A 15,483-nucleotide genomic window follows, 5' to 3' on the forward strand; every position below is an offset into this window, starting at 1 on the left:
CTTAGTGATGATTACAAATAATCACTTCTCGCATCCTGTTTCTACAGTCCAAATGTGAGCAAATAGATCATTATGGACTAAATGCTTCTTTTGATAAAATACTTTTAACTTGTACTAATGCTTCAACTCTAGACTATTATATCTATTCTCTAAAGAAATTTCTAAAAACAATATTAATATTTATATGTTTTTTTTTTCATACTGTCAAAGCAGAAGGACATAAAATGAAAACTAAACGAAATTGGTATTCCTTTCATCTAATTGTAGCAAAACTCGAAACACCGAAATAAATATTCGAGGACAATTTTAGTCAGGTAAATTGAAACCACAAAGTTAGAAAATCCTACTGGCAAAACTCAAATAATATTTTTCAGCTTCCACAAGAGGGAATCGGATCTGCTCGTGTATGTAATTCATCACTGAACTATCAGTTACCATTTGCGGAACTAAGTTGATTTCTACTATCTTTTCCGTGTCCGGAAACTCCAATTCATAAGCCGGTTTAAGAGGGATCGTAGCACAAATCTCTTTGGGAAAGGATTGCACAGGGTTGTGGTCGGATTTATACAGATTTCAGTTTGATGTTAGTTATTGATTATATTTTTTAAAAATTAAAATGAACTTGAAATATTACATTATTTTTTAAAATTGTTATCACTCTCTGATGCAAGTAAAGAGTTAGGATTTCAATTTAAAATTTTACACTGAATTATTTAATCGACTACTAAGCCTAATATTTATTTGAAATTTATATCTCATACAATGCATACCAATTTTAAATTTACGCAAAATTGAAATAGAGTTTCAGAGACGTAAATGAATTTATAGTTTAATTTCTTTAATTTCATTCATTAAATTAATTAATATTTTATTATTTTCTTGTTCGTTTTCCAAGCGTTGTTGTTTTCAGATCTCAAGTACTTTGTTTCATACATAATGTATTATTTAAATTTTTATAATTAAATACATAAAATGTATTTTTACTATATTAATTATTATCTTTCCACGATATTAAATAAGTTTTTCCTAAAACTCTAGCAAACTGTTTTCATTCAAATGATTGAATCATTTTAAAAGCTATTCTGAAGTTGGATTAAAAAGAGTATTAAAATTAACAACAAGTTGTTTTTGTTATTTATGGCACCAGTTATAGCCAAACCCGCTGAGGAAATCAGCGAATTTAAACCTAGTTTGTGAAGTAGCTTCCGAGGGTCCCCAGACTCGAGGGCAGAAGTCTGACTTCCAGCTCAAATGAATATTTACAGGAGTGCGCTTTCACACACCTCACAGAAAGAGCGCATGATAAAGCGCAACCATGCCCGAATCAGGACTCGAACCTGAGATGCCCTAATACTATTCTATTCTATTCAATTTATTCCCATGTGAACTGAGACAGCCCACTTTTAATAGAACTTTATTCTCTCATCGGATAGTGACTGGTAAATTTGAATGCCATTCTTATTCAGTAAAATGTCTGGATTTAACAATGAATATAATAATTATAAAACACAATAATTAAAAAAAAAATTCTGAAACTTTTAGTTTATAAATGCAATAATGAAAAAAAGATAAAGGCAGCAATAATTTTCCGATATTTACTAAATATTATAATATTGTACATTGAATCTTTTAAGGATTTAAATGTTTAACAGAAATAACTTATATTTTTGTAAAAGTTTAGTTTTTTTAAGGCTTTATTTTTTTTAATCACTTTTTTTTTAATGTTTGTAAAGAATGAAATTTGGGAACCAAAGTAAGGTTATTCAGTTCTTTACATTATTCTGAATATATCTTTACTCTGAATCATTTATTAGATGGTACAAATTACTTTTTCCAAACAATTTCAGTTTATAGGACTTCAACTATAAAAGGAAAAAAAAAATCATTAAATATTTTTAAGCTAGACATGTTAGCTTTATTAACGCAAACGGTTTTCACTATGTTTTGTTATTTTCACTGTGTTTTGATAGTAAAAATAGGTGGCGTCCTCGTCATTTGACCGCGGTTCAAAATTACGAGGTCCGTCCCAAAATAGCACTAGTGCTGCTTCAAACGGGACGTTAATACAACTAAACTAAAATTGACAGTAAAAGAATATATCGCATTATATTGTGTCTTTATTTTTCCAATTTTTGCAACAAATACTTAATTATTAGCCTTATTTCTGCTTTTGGCTAAAACCATTTTTAATGAAGTTATAGTATTTTCACAGTTATGGGAAGTGGCAAAAAGCTGTATGAAGGAAAAGGAGGTAATATCCTTAGTTTCAGAGAGCATGGACTTGTTTTCCAGAGAAACTGCTAAACGATTAATTGGCTCAAAAAGTGATACGAATATTTTCGTGAAAGATCCTGGCCAGTAAACGATTCGGTAGGATATCGTTTCTTTACTGAACGTCCAAAAGGAGCAACATTTAATCTAGCAGTTTATAATTTAATAATTGAGCGGTAGCAACACTCTTGTTAGTCTAATTTTGCTAATAAAAATAATTCTATAATAGACATAGTGTAACTTTGCTATTGCAAATTCGGAATATGTTTATTCCTACTAAAGATGGAAACTTTATATGGTTTTTTTTTTCTTTTTAAATTTGTCAGACATTTCACACAATTCTTTTATCGCTTGATCCCATTCTTTTCTTTCTTTTATTAGTATTTTTTAGAAATTGATGGATATCCAACTGGAATAGGTTTGAACTTCTTTCTTTACCTAGAAATGGTGAAAAACAGTTGGATGCAATTCGTTAGGAGAAGCTAAACTGACGTAATAAAATTGCTCAATATTAATTCCTCAGGAGATAAATATAATCTCTGACTATGAGTGATTGAAGATCAGATATTTTACGATACATAAATGACTGAATAGTAAAAATTCAATCAAAAAGTTTTAAAAAAAAATTATGAATACTTTACGGAATTTTTTAATGTTACTACTTTCTATTTATTTCTATGAAACTGTTTAATTCCTTTCTAATTTTAAATCATGACATTTATTGTTCTTCAAATGTATTGACAGATGGCACCCCTGATGTTCAATTAAAAATTCATTTAATTTCAGTTAATAAAAACTCAAGATGAATGCTCTTCAGGAGTTTATAATACCAGATTCAAATATTTTAGCAGTTCCCGTGAGTGAAGAATATTATGAAATTCTATTTTTACGATATAAAAGAAGTGATATTGAATAAAAATATTTACTAAAAATAAAACATCTGAGATTAAAGCTCCCTGATCATTTTGAAATTTTGATATCAAAGGAGTTGTGATAGACTTTTTAACAGATGTATCCATCATTTGTTAAAGATATTGTTTGCAGTTTGTATAATCTGATGAAATTTTTCTCAAAAATGTGAATCACGAAAATGAATGCATAAGGCTCACAGAGCATGAATATACATAGAACATTATTTAAACAACGTTATATTTATAATAAAAGAAATCACTTTGTATGGAATATTTATTTATGTAGGGGTCTAATGTAAATTAATATTTCATACTGTATCATTTCCTCCAAAGCATATTCGATCAATGCGAGACCATTTTACCCCATTGCACAAGAGACTGCATTGACTGTATTGGAGGCGGATGTACAGTGTTACAGATTACCATTCATTTAAATCCAGAGTCAACATTTCCATTTCAATGTCTAACGGAATTCCTTCTGATATTCAAAAGCCATAATATGATAGCTTCTATGAATTTTAGAGCTGAATAATTATATCCGCTGCAATTCCTGGAACAAGAGCCAGATCTAGCTGAGTATTAACAAATGATGCTGCTTAGTTTCTGCTGTGGAAGAAATAAGAAGCCGTGTTACTGACGAGTATGGTAAGTCATTTTCCTGATTGACATTTTTCTTCCACTATCGCATCATCAAATACCCCTAAATATGAACTTAGGCTTTACATTTACAGGAAATTATGTTACATTCAAAAATTTCAGAATCTATGGGAAATCTATATTTAAATTTCTATTGAAACATAACACCAATAGTCATTCATGAAGTTCCAAACTTTAAATAAATAAAAACTATATTCAGAATGACGGATTAAAAATTAGGCCTAAGAAACTAATTTATTGAAGATTCACAAAGGTTCTCCCACTATAAAAAAAGAAGCAAAACTAGCCAAGGAATAAAATCTGAAAATGTTGTTTACCAATGAGATTTTTTCTATTACTGAAAAGAGAAATCAAATATTTATTTATACTTTTTTCCATATTTTTATCACCAATTACATAGAAACCTAGGCTAAAGTAAATAAAACATTCTAAAAATATCATAGAAACTGAAATGAAGCTCAGATTCTGTTATAAAATTTAACAAAAGCAACAGATAATCATATGTGATTATGCTATTTAAAATATTATTTTATGGATTTCACCATTTTTCATTAAAACTTATTTTCGTAAGTCTAATTATCATCATATTCAAATGTTACAGTCTAGGTTCCGAAAAAATATTTGCATCATAATAATGTAATTTAAAAGAAAGCTGCATTAGAATTTTTTGCAATATTATACAACAACAGATTTATTTAAGAAAGTTCTTATGGAGAGGTTCCTTAATTTATGGAACACTAGAATTAAAGTATTCCTAGTTTTCTAGAATTCTAAAAATAAATTCATCCACAAATGTAATCAACATTGTCTTTTATCTTGCTTTGAATAATAAACTCTAGAAGGAGAAAGCAAGAATTTATTCAAAAATCATTTAATTAGATTCAGAAAATAATTCTGTGTCAGTGCAAAACATAAATAAATGGAAAAAGTAAGATGGCTTTAAATTGAAGTCAAACTTCAGGAAGGAATTTTTCTAATTCAGTAAGGAAACGGAATAAAAGTACAAAAGATTACAGCACTAGAAAAAAAAATCAGGATAAACTTTTAAGGTTGGTCCGTACAAAAGCAGTTCACGTTTTTTTTTTTTATTTTTTATTTGTAAACAAATAATTGAGAAAGCGTTTATTTCGTAAAATGCAAAAAATATTTCTAATTCTTGTAGTAAAATGGAGTATTCGGACACAGAAAATTGAAATAATTCGAAAATTAGAATAAAGTATAATAAGTATTTAATAATCCTGGAAGATTCTTTCTCATGACATAATTTGTAATGAAGTGAAAAATGTTTCAGATAATAAAAGTGTTGTGTGTGTCAGATAATAAAAGTGTGAAAAATGAGAACAAAATTATCAAAATACGAGAGAGAAAACGTAATATACTTTACACATTATATCTGTCCATAATACACGTAAAGAAACCAATATATCTATGAATATATATGTATAATGGCATGGCCCAATAGGTCAAAGGTCCGTTAAACTATAGTATTTTCCAATTTCACATATTGCTCGATTTCATAAACATGAATTAAAATGCAGAAAACTATAATCAAAATTAATTTAGTGCACTTATTTTACAGAAAACAATATTCTTGGTTATAAATATACACAAAAGGGTGCAAACATTTTACAGTTTTAGTAAAAAAAATCTCGTTGTAAAAAAAAAAGAAGAGAGGAAACAATTTATAAACCGGCAGAAAAATTGAACGAATACGATTGTAATTCGAGATTTATATTTTTCCTTAAAGTTTGTCTATGAAAGAGAAAAGTAGAAAAATTAGAATAAATGCTGAGGTCTCTTGTTAATGACTAAATATTAAAAACTTGGAATTACAAAATCGCCATTCCCACATTGATAAGTTATTGAAAAATGCAGAGGTTAGATTGTCGTTGAAATAATACTTGTAATACAGATAATGCCTGTAGAGAGAAGAGATAATTGAAATAATAATCAATGATTGAAAAAAATAATACATAAAAATATAAATATATATTATTTATTTCATAATCCTTCATTAAATTATCTTTTTTTTTTCTTCTTTTTTTTTGCGTTTCTCTGCATTTATATAATTTTCCATGGTGCCTTTGTGTTTAATTCAGAGAACCTCTGGACAGTTTCAGGTTTCGAAAAATCTGTTATCATTGACAGGTTTGAAACCAAATACTCGTTAAATCTATCTAGAACTAATCGTCAATCCGTTGGTATGATGTAGAATTTTAGAGTAAGATTTCCACTCAGAACTCATCTTTATCAACAGACTACTGATTGAAATTTCGAAGCCCGATCGATCTAATTGGAACGGGGGGGTACAGGGTGATTATAATTAACGTTACGATTTGAAAAATCTATAATTTTAAAAATACTGGTCAGAATGATTTGATACTTTAGCAGAACAATCGTGAGGCAATGGAATTTTGTTTAGCGAAGGAAAAAAAATAGTTCCAAATGGTGCCCATAGATGGTTCTGGCAGGGGAAAGACCAAAAGTTGATTCGTTAAATGTAGGATTATTGTTAGCCAAAAGGAAATATTAGAGCTCAGGGTTTTACTAAAAATTTATGAGCGATCATAAAAGAATTCATCGGCTCATTTAGGAAATGTCTTTTTTTTTCCTTCGCCAAACAAAATTCCATTGTCTCATGATTGTTCTGTTAAAATATCAAGTCATTGGGACCAGTAGTTGTAAAATTATTGAGTTTTTGAAATCGTAATGTTAATTATATTCACCATGTTCATAAGCTAATAGATTGATATTTATGTGTGAAATTCCCAAAATAGTTCTCACGTTGCTGAAAAACGATTCACTAATATAATTTAAGTAACTAACTTGCTTGAATTTGATGCATGGAGAGAAGCCCTAGGCACTTCTACTCAGTTTGAGAAAATAAGTAGCAGAGGAAAAACAGAAGTAATTTATAATTGGTGCGTCGGTTTAGTAGAGGAATTATTGCTTAAAAGCGTTTGAGGTGAAAACTGAAGCAGTTCATTAGATGCAATTTAAATTTCCAAAGAAGCTATGGAGGTTTAAATGGCAAAGTTCATTTGGTAGTAGAGTAAGGAAAGACATACTTGCCATTGCAGTGGGAATAGTTAATTTGCTCCTTGATTGTGAGTGTAATTATCTTCAAATAAAACTCATTTCTCTCTGGTGAACACCATTTTATTTTCGGGTACAATTTTTGTGCCTCTTCAGGTAGACTGTTACAGATTAGGACACCTCTCACAATTGGGTGCCACGTCTAGGTTACAGAATCGTTCTTATACACTAAATGTTAAGATACAAAAAAAAAATTAACAAAAACTTCTTACTCGACAGATACGCCATCTATCGGCGTTAAGCTGTCACTGTGAGATTTTCATTAGTTTTGAGTTGACTGAAAACTTTTCTTGTAAGTTCTTGAATGAAATAATCGAGCTTCGGAATTTTAAGATCTCTGTGTAAAATATCATTCCCGATAAACCAGGAAGCACTGGATTGTAAAATTTGGTTTTTGTTTCAGTTTTTTTTTTTTTTTTTTTTTTTTTTTTTGAATTTGACAGTTGGTTTTAGCATACTTCCAAATCTGTACCGCATAAGTGAGGATAGGTCTTAAAAATTGTTTGTATAATAACATTTTATTCTTTAGTGAAAGGAGGAGGGTGGGGCGTCTGCCAATGAGTGTTATAAGAATGTGAACTTTGGCCCAGATCTTCATTTTAGTATTCTTGATATGGCTTTTAAAAGTGAGTAAACTGTTTAGGATCAGTACAAGATATTTCACATCTTTTTTTCCCTAGACAGATTATCTCCAAAGAATGTGAAGTGTAAGTAGAGCTTTCTTTACATGCCCTATCCCGAGCCAGACAAAATGAGTCTTTTCGGTACTGATTGCAATGCGTCACCTTATGCACCAGATTTCAATGCTGAGAGTCCTTTTTAAAGAGTTTTGTTGACAAAATGAGTGATAATGTACTGCGTAAGGATAGCAGTGTCATCAGCAAAGAAGCAGTTTTTGAACGTGGTTAATTCAGTGTAGGAAAGGCCCTAGATATAAAATGAAAACAACTGGTATTACAAAAGTCCAGAAAACAAAGCTGCATGTCATCTCTGTATAATTCTATAGGTAGAGTAATGCCTACACTTGAAAAGAAAACACATCAATTATTACCTTCAATGCTGACTTCACAATAAGAGACATATCAAACTGTTCCAAAACAAACATCATCTTGATTAAGTATTTGTCTTGGGACAGAAATATTTTTCTATTTGTCTTTTTACTTTTTTTTCTTTGATCAAAGACCACATTTATTAAAGAGGAAATGTGTTCTCTGATACAAAGGAAAAAATTCGTTTGAATTTTCTGAGATTTTAAGAATGTTTATTCCCCCTGCCTGATATACTAAGTTACTCTCATAAATGGCTCTTAATTACTGATTATTATTGAGCAGTTGCAAAAGAATACACAGCAAATAATCACACAATTGAACAATCATATTTTCTAAAAGAAAAATTACTTTAAAGTAAAACTGATATTCAGAAGAGCAAGGATCACTTACAAAAGAGCGAGAAAAACATTTTAGCTATTTTACAGAAGGGGGTGGGGTGGAGATCTAATGCAATTTTGTGAAAGACGAAAGGAAAAAGTAATCAGAACTTTTTTAGCATCGAATGTCAGATATCAGAAACTTTTCATTTATCAAGTGCCATTCAACGTAAAGAAATTTAATGCTATCTCAATTTTATCATTCTTGGATTTCATCGAAATTTTTCTTTCATTCTCATAGAAGCGATTATCAAATCAAGAAAATATTTTCATTTTTACAGTATTCAGAAACGCACTAGTTTTGCAATGTAAGTGAAATTTCCCAACTATATAAAAGAAAGATATTTTCTTTGAACTCTTCAGGCTCTGATTACTCTAATTGAAGAAAATCTAATTTTGCGTAGCATGCAAATTGGTACAATATTTAAAATATTATATTGAATATCAATCAGCAAATTTTTAGTAAACTGGTACATTCAATCGAGTCCTTGAAGTGTAAAATATTTGTAATAAAATCACATTGAAGTTATAAGAAAGTCATACTTTTTTTTCGAGCAAACAATTCATTTTTTCATTTTCTATGAATGAAATATTTTATTTTCATTTTATATTGTTTATGAATAATAGTATCTGAGCTGATCAGTTCTAAGAAGAAGTTTTTATTTAAAAAGAAGACTATTTTATTTTGATCGGTTCATAATTATTTTGTTTTGAGATTTTAACTTCTTAAATATATGTTTTATTTGTAATTATATAATGTAAGTTATTAAAATAATACAAATTCAAACAATACAATGCAATAATAATGCAATGCAAATAACAAATTCACGATTTTCAGAATGAAAAAATATATTTGAAATTTCATTAAATGTTTTAAATATTTTCAAAATTACTAGAGATATTTTTATAAGGCTTATTTATAATTAGCCTCTTGAAATTTAAATGTTAAGAAAGAGTTCTTAATTAGAAAAATAAAAATCTATTATTGTGGTAAAGCATATGCGTAGGTTACAACCATGGCGAACATCGACAACCAAACATCTGTTGCCAACATTCGTTTTCACAAGTTAACATAAGCTAAACGATTACAATTCTTTCATCGATACACAAAGTGAACCTTACATTCGGCCCCGCTCAATATAAAATTTAGACAGACAGAAGAAATTTTAAATTGAAGCGTAAAAATAAAAGAAAAGTTTTTGATGAAATCATAGTTCAAGTCTCTGGGGAACACAGACCAGTTAATATCTTTTTGATGATGGCTCAGTGGCTCTCATTCTCTTCGTCTGTGCTGTTTTCCTCGATGGTTGGTGAATTTCGTTTAAAGTAAGGGCGAAGATGTTGTACGTGGACAACCTTGATAAATTTGTTCTGCTGTGTTGTAGACTTGATCTCATAGCACACGGCCCCGACTGGACGTATAATCACAAATGGTCCTTTGAAAATAGGAGAAAGTTTGTGATCTCCTTTTTTCGGCCAGTCGTACAATACGAGATCTCCTGCCTTGAAGGAATGGGATCTGCGATGGAGATCAAATCGTTTCTTGTTCTCCAAATGTGTTTCATACACACTATTTGCTGCTTCGGCCCTGGCCAAAGTTAAAAGGTCTAGTTGGTCTTCACGTGGCGTGTCATCTATGAAGCTACCAATGTGAAGTTCCCGTGGAAGGCGTGGTTCATATCCATGAAGTAAATAAAATGGTGATTTCTTAGTAGAATTTTGTTTTGTGGTGTTAATTGCGAGTAAGGCATTTGGAAGTAATTCGTCCCATTTATTCGGGTTTTTGTCAATCATTTTTTTCAAAGAGGACACAATGATGCCGTTGGCTCGTTCAACGATACTATTAGCTTGTGGTGAATAAGGTGGTGTCGTTGATTGTGTGATTCCATATTTTTGAAGAAACCGCTGAGTGTGACGTGCGGTAAATGCTGTTCCTCCATCTGATAAATACATATTTGGCGGTCCATATCTAAGTATTATATTATGATACAGAGCATCAGTCACTGTATGAGCGGCGAGAGATGCAGAAGGTGTTGCAATTACATAGCGTGTGGCGTGGTCAATTTGGACAAGCATATTTGTATTTCCATTTCTTGTTTCTGGCAAACAGATTATATGGTCAGCAGATACAATTTCCCAAGGTGTAGATGGAATCGGCAATTGCTGCAAAAGACCATAGGCATTAGCAGTACGTCGGTTGACAATTTGGCATTTATGACAGCTTCGAACATATGCTTTACAGTCCTTGCGCATATTTGGCCACCAATAACGTAATTGCAAATTGTGAAGAGTTTTTTTTTGCGTCCATATGTCCAACATCATCGTGACAAGCGATCAGAGTTTTCTCTCTCATTGACTTTGGAATCACTACTACAGATTTCGAATTATTATCTTTAACTCGCACAAGAGTGTTGTTATCGATATTGTAATTGCATATGATTGACATTGTCCTTTTGTTTGGATATTTTTCTCTGAGTAAGCGAAAAATATACTGACAAAAGTCATCTCTTTTCTGTTTCACACAAATGTCTGATTCATAACTTGCAGTAACTGTTAAACAAACAGGTGGTGTTGGGAAGCGTGAAAGGTGATCAGCGATGACATTTTGCTTTCCGGGTCTGTGCTCAGTTGTGAAATCAAATTGAGCCAAATCCACTAAATATCGTGCAAATTTTCGATTAATTGCAGATTTTGCAACTACATAAGCGGTTGTATAGTTGTCTGTGATGAGTTGAAACTTGTGACCTAGGAGATAGAGTCGGAATTTTTCAGTTAGGGCCCAATGTACAGCAGTGCATTCCAGTTCGTTACTGTGGTAGCGTGTTTCAGCATCTTTTAAGGTACGTGAAGCATATTCAATGACACGACGCTTTCCATTCTGTTCTTGAGATAAAACTGCTCCTAGTCCAGAATAAGATGCATCAGTTTCTACAAAGGTTGGTAATCCTTGTTTGAAATACGCAAGAATTGGAGCAGAAGTAATTGCAGTTTTTAAAGATTCAAATGTACGCTGTTGGTCATCTGTTAAAACTATGGGAGCATTGTTGGTCTTCTTTTCTAAACCTTTTAAAACGCTTGTTAAAGGTTTAGCAATAACAGCATAGTTACGAATATACTTACGAAACTGATTAGCAAATCCAAGGAAACTACGGACTTCATGAATTGATTTGAGAGTTAGATAACGTTCAATTGCTGCTATGCGTTCCGGATCAGGACGAACACCATCTTGAGAAATAATTCTACCAAAAAGAATTATTTCTGATACTGCAAATTGCGTTTTTTCTCGTGTCAGCTTGAAGCCAGCTTTTTGAGTTGCTTCAAAGATTTTATATATCACTTTGAGATGATAATTGAAGTCATCATGAGAAGTTGATATATCATCAATGTATGTGTTGACATTGTGGTGTGCCAGATGATTGTAGGCTAATTTAATCGCTCTTGTCATTGTAGATGGGCCATTTGTGACACCAAAAGGCATTCGAAGAAATTCATAATGTCCATCAGGAGTGACAAATCCAGTTTTGTAGGTGTCAATGTCTCTTATGGGAATGCAGTGAAATGCAGATTTTACATCCATTTTAGAATTGTAGCTCTTGCCTGCCATGCGTTGAATAACGTCTTCCATTTGGTCGATTGGATGCGGATCAATATTTGTGATATGATTAATAGTGCGAGAGAAATCTACCACAACTCGCCTAGGAGTACTTTCATGAAAGGGCTGCTCTACAATGAAAGCTGGTGCTGCGTACGGTGAGTTGGAATGACGGCAAATTCCTTGTTTTAACCATTTTTCAATTTGCATTTTTAAAAACTGGCGATCAGGCTCTGAAAGTCTATATGGTCTACATCTAATAGGCATTTCATGTTGCAATTCGATTTTGAATTCCACATAGGGACATAGTCCAATGTTATCATCATTCGAATAAAAAACATCAGTAAATTTTCCAATTACTGCATCAAGTTGAGGTTGTTGAGTTGCAGAGAGTCCTGCGGACTTAGGGATAAGGTTTGTTTCGGATGAAATTATATTGGGTGTTGCTTCTGGCAAAGTAACATCATCTAATGATGGTAGTGAGGGTGGATGAGCGACACAGTTGATGCTGGGTTTCGAAGCATGAATACATTCGTACAAATGAAATGAAGTTGGAGTAGAAATACATAATGAGCCATTAGGGTCGTAAGTGCATCTAGCTTGAACTTGTTGTTGCCAATCGAATCCTAAAATAAGCTTAAATGGAAGCAGGGTGCACACTCCAATTTTAGGCATCATATGTTCCAAATTACCAACAATTATGTTTAAAGAAATCCAACCTATTGGCTTTATTTCATGGTCAACAACTTGAAACTGTCCATCAGTCCACGGGTTAATAACAATATCATTTGGAACACAAGATTGTTGAATGACTGTGATATCTGCACATGGATCACAGAGGGCTTGAATTTCTGTATCATTGTTGATAATAACAGGTATTAAGGCACGTCTATTAGTTTCAGTTCTAATACAATTTATGGAATTATTATTTGCACTATTTGCGGTTGTAGATCTTCCAGATGTCGAGTTGCGATTGTTGTTGTTGCGGAGGGAATTTGAAGAGTTCAAACTTATAGTTTTGACTGCTGTGTTATTATCAGAACTAGTTGAACTGCTAGAAGATGGGATTTGGACATTAGTTTGACTGTTGGTATATTGATTTTGTCGTGACGTGTTTCTTGGTTGAGCTATGGTTGAACCACGTGGAGGAGGTGGTAAACTGCACATAAAAGATGCATGGCCTTTGTTTCCACATCTCCAACAAGTAATATCACGAACATCGTCAGTTACTGGATTGTATTTACGACGTTGTTCATCATGTGAATAAGAAGATCGAATTTGAGATTTCGGAGAATGTTTCTTATGCTCTTGTTTTGCACTGCGAATAGCATCAAGTGCAGTTGCCCTGTCAATTAATTTTTCAACAGTATTCGTATTTTGAGTAGCTAATGCAATTTGCCATTTTTCCTCGGTAATATCACCTATGATCATAGAAATACGGTCAGGTTGGGGAATGGTGAAGGGAGCTTTTTCCAAAAGAGCGTCTTTTGAATAAATATAATCTACTAAACTTTCATTATGCCTCAACTTTCGTTCACTTTGGTGAGCCAAAAATTCTTGCATTGTAATATGCCTTTTAAATCTTGAGGCGAGAGCATTTTTCCAAGTAATCCAATCATTAAAATTTTTTCCTGTTGTTAATTGCCAATTTTTTGCAGATCCTGAGAGGCGAGAAATAGCATTAGTTAATTTTAATTCGTCAGACCAGTTAGCTAAAGTTGAAATTCTTTCAACTTCCTTTAACCATTCAAGTGCATTTTCAATTATATCACCTTTAAATATTTGGATTGAATTTGCAGTGTCATTTGTAGATGTGATTTGAATCACATTTGGATTTACTTGTCTTTCTAAAAATTGTTTTTGCGTTTCCATTAATGTAGAAAGAATAGCTGCGATATTCGGATCTATTTGAGAGGGCGGAGGCATAGGAAGTGGCGATTGTGTAGAAGAATTACTTAAAAGTTCTACTTGTTTTCGCAGAGATTCAATCTCTGTCAATAAATGTGCATTATCAGAAATTGCCTCCTCAACGTTAAGATTCTGCGCTCGAAGAACATTTAATTCTTCCAAAGTTCCTTCACTATTTCTTTTAGTATTATCCTCTACAATACGCAAAATTAGTTCATTCTTATTTACAGTTAGCGAAAGATTTCTGAAACGTAATTCTTTTTTCAGTTGAACTATCGTTAAAGTTTGTAGCGGTTGCGAGTCTAAAGAATTAAAAATGATATCATCTTTTGTTGACATTTTTTTTTATTTCTGTTCACTGTTCTTGACGAACGAAATAAATTAGCGAAGATTGCTTGGCGAAGTTCTTGTTTAAAAAGCGAAGATTGCTTGGCGACGTTCTTGTTTAAAAAGCGAAGATTGCTTGGCGACGTTCTTGTTTAAAAAGCGAAGATTGCTTGGCGATGTTCTTGTTTATAAAGCGAAGATTGCTTGGCGATGTTCTTGTTTAAAAAGCAAGCAATACATTTTGCAAACAGAATAATTTTTTTGAAGGTAATGCGAAATCAATATTCAACATTCGTTAGAATACTCGCACTGATTTGTAGAAAGTTTTATCACAAGTAAAACGTAAGTATATAAAGTATCTCATAAACTTCACTTACTATGCGTGGGCGATTTTTGGAATACGTTCAGGCAGAAACAATCTTGGCGAGATTATCATTCCTTGGCGAGGATTCTGAAAGTTCCAAAGAAGGCTTAACGAGTGCGATGTTTTTTTCTAAAATATTATTTGAAATTCCTTTTGCAAGTCCATTAGATTCCGGCTGCCCCATATAAGGCTGATTTATAATTAGCCTCTTGAAATTTAAATGTTAAGAAAGAGTTCTTAATTAGAAAAATAAAAATCTATTATTGTGGTAAAGCATATGCGTAGGTTACAACCATGGCGAACATCGACAACCAAACATCTGTTGCCAACATTCGTTTTCACAAGTTAACATAAGCTAAACGATTACAATTCTTTCATCGATACACAAAGTGAACCTTACATTTTTAACGCTGAATTCTTGACTGAAATCACTTACATTAAAAACTAAAGACTAAAGACTTTTTAGTGACTTTTTATTTGTAATGCTGTCTTAAATAAAGGCTGCTAATGCATACAATTTATTCATTGTTTACTGCGAAAATAATAGGATTTGGCAATGATCAGGACAAAAGTTTTGAACAAATGAAATACAGACAAATTCAAATTATAAAAATTGATTTATGTAGTAAATTTTGTAAAACATTTCAAAAGATATCAGATGTTTTGCCATTAACTCAATAATTATTTAAGCTTATCAGTTCCCCTTTAATTAAAACTTGAAATATTGGGAAGTTTTCATACAGTAACATCCGTAAAACTGCAGTTGCTTCGATACAAATTTATATTTATTTTAATAAATTCCATACTAATGGTAATTTTTTGAAATAGGCATGGAGATCTTTAAAATCATGATTATAAACATCTTCTGGGAATGGCCCGCTGATTAATTTAAAACAGCAATCCTCAAATTCTTCATAATAGTAATCCGAAC

The sequence above is a fragment of the Argiope bruennichi genome, chromosome 11 (assembly GCF_947563725.1).
Source record: "Argiope bruennichi chromosome 11, qqArgBrue1.1, whole genome shotgun sequence".
Lineage (NCBI taxonomy): Eukaryota > Metazoa > Arthropoda > Arachnida > Araneae > Araneidae > Argiope > Argiope bruennichi.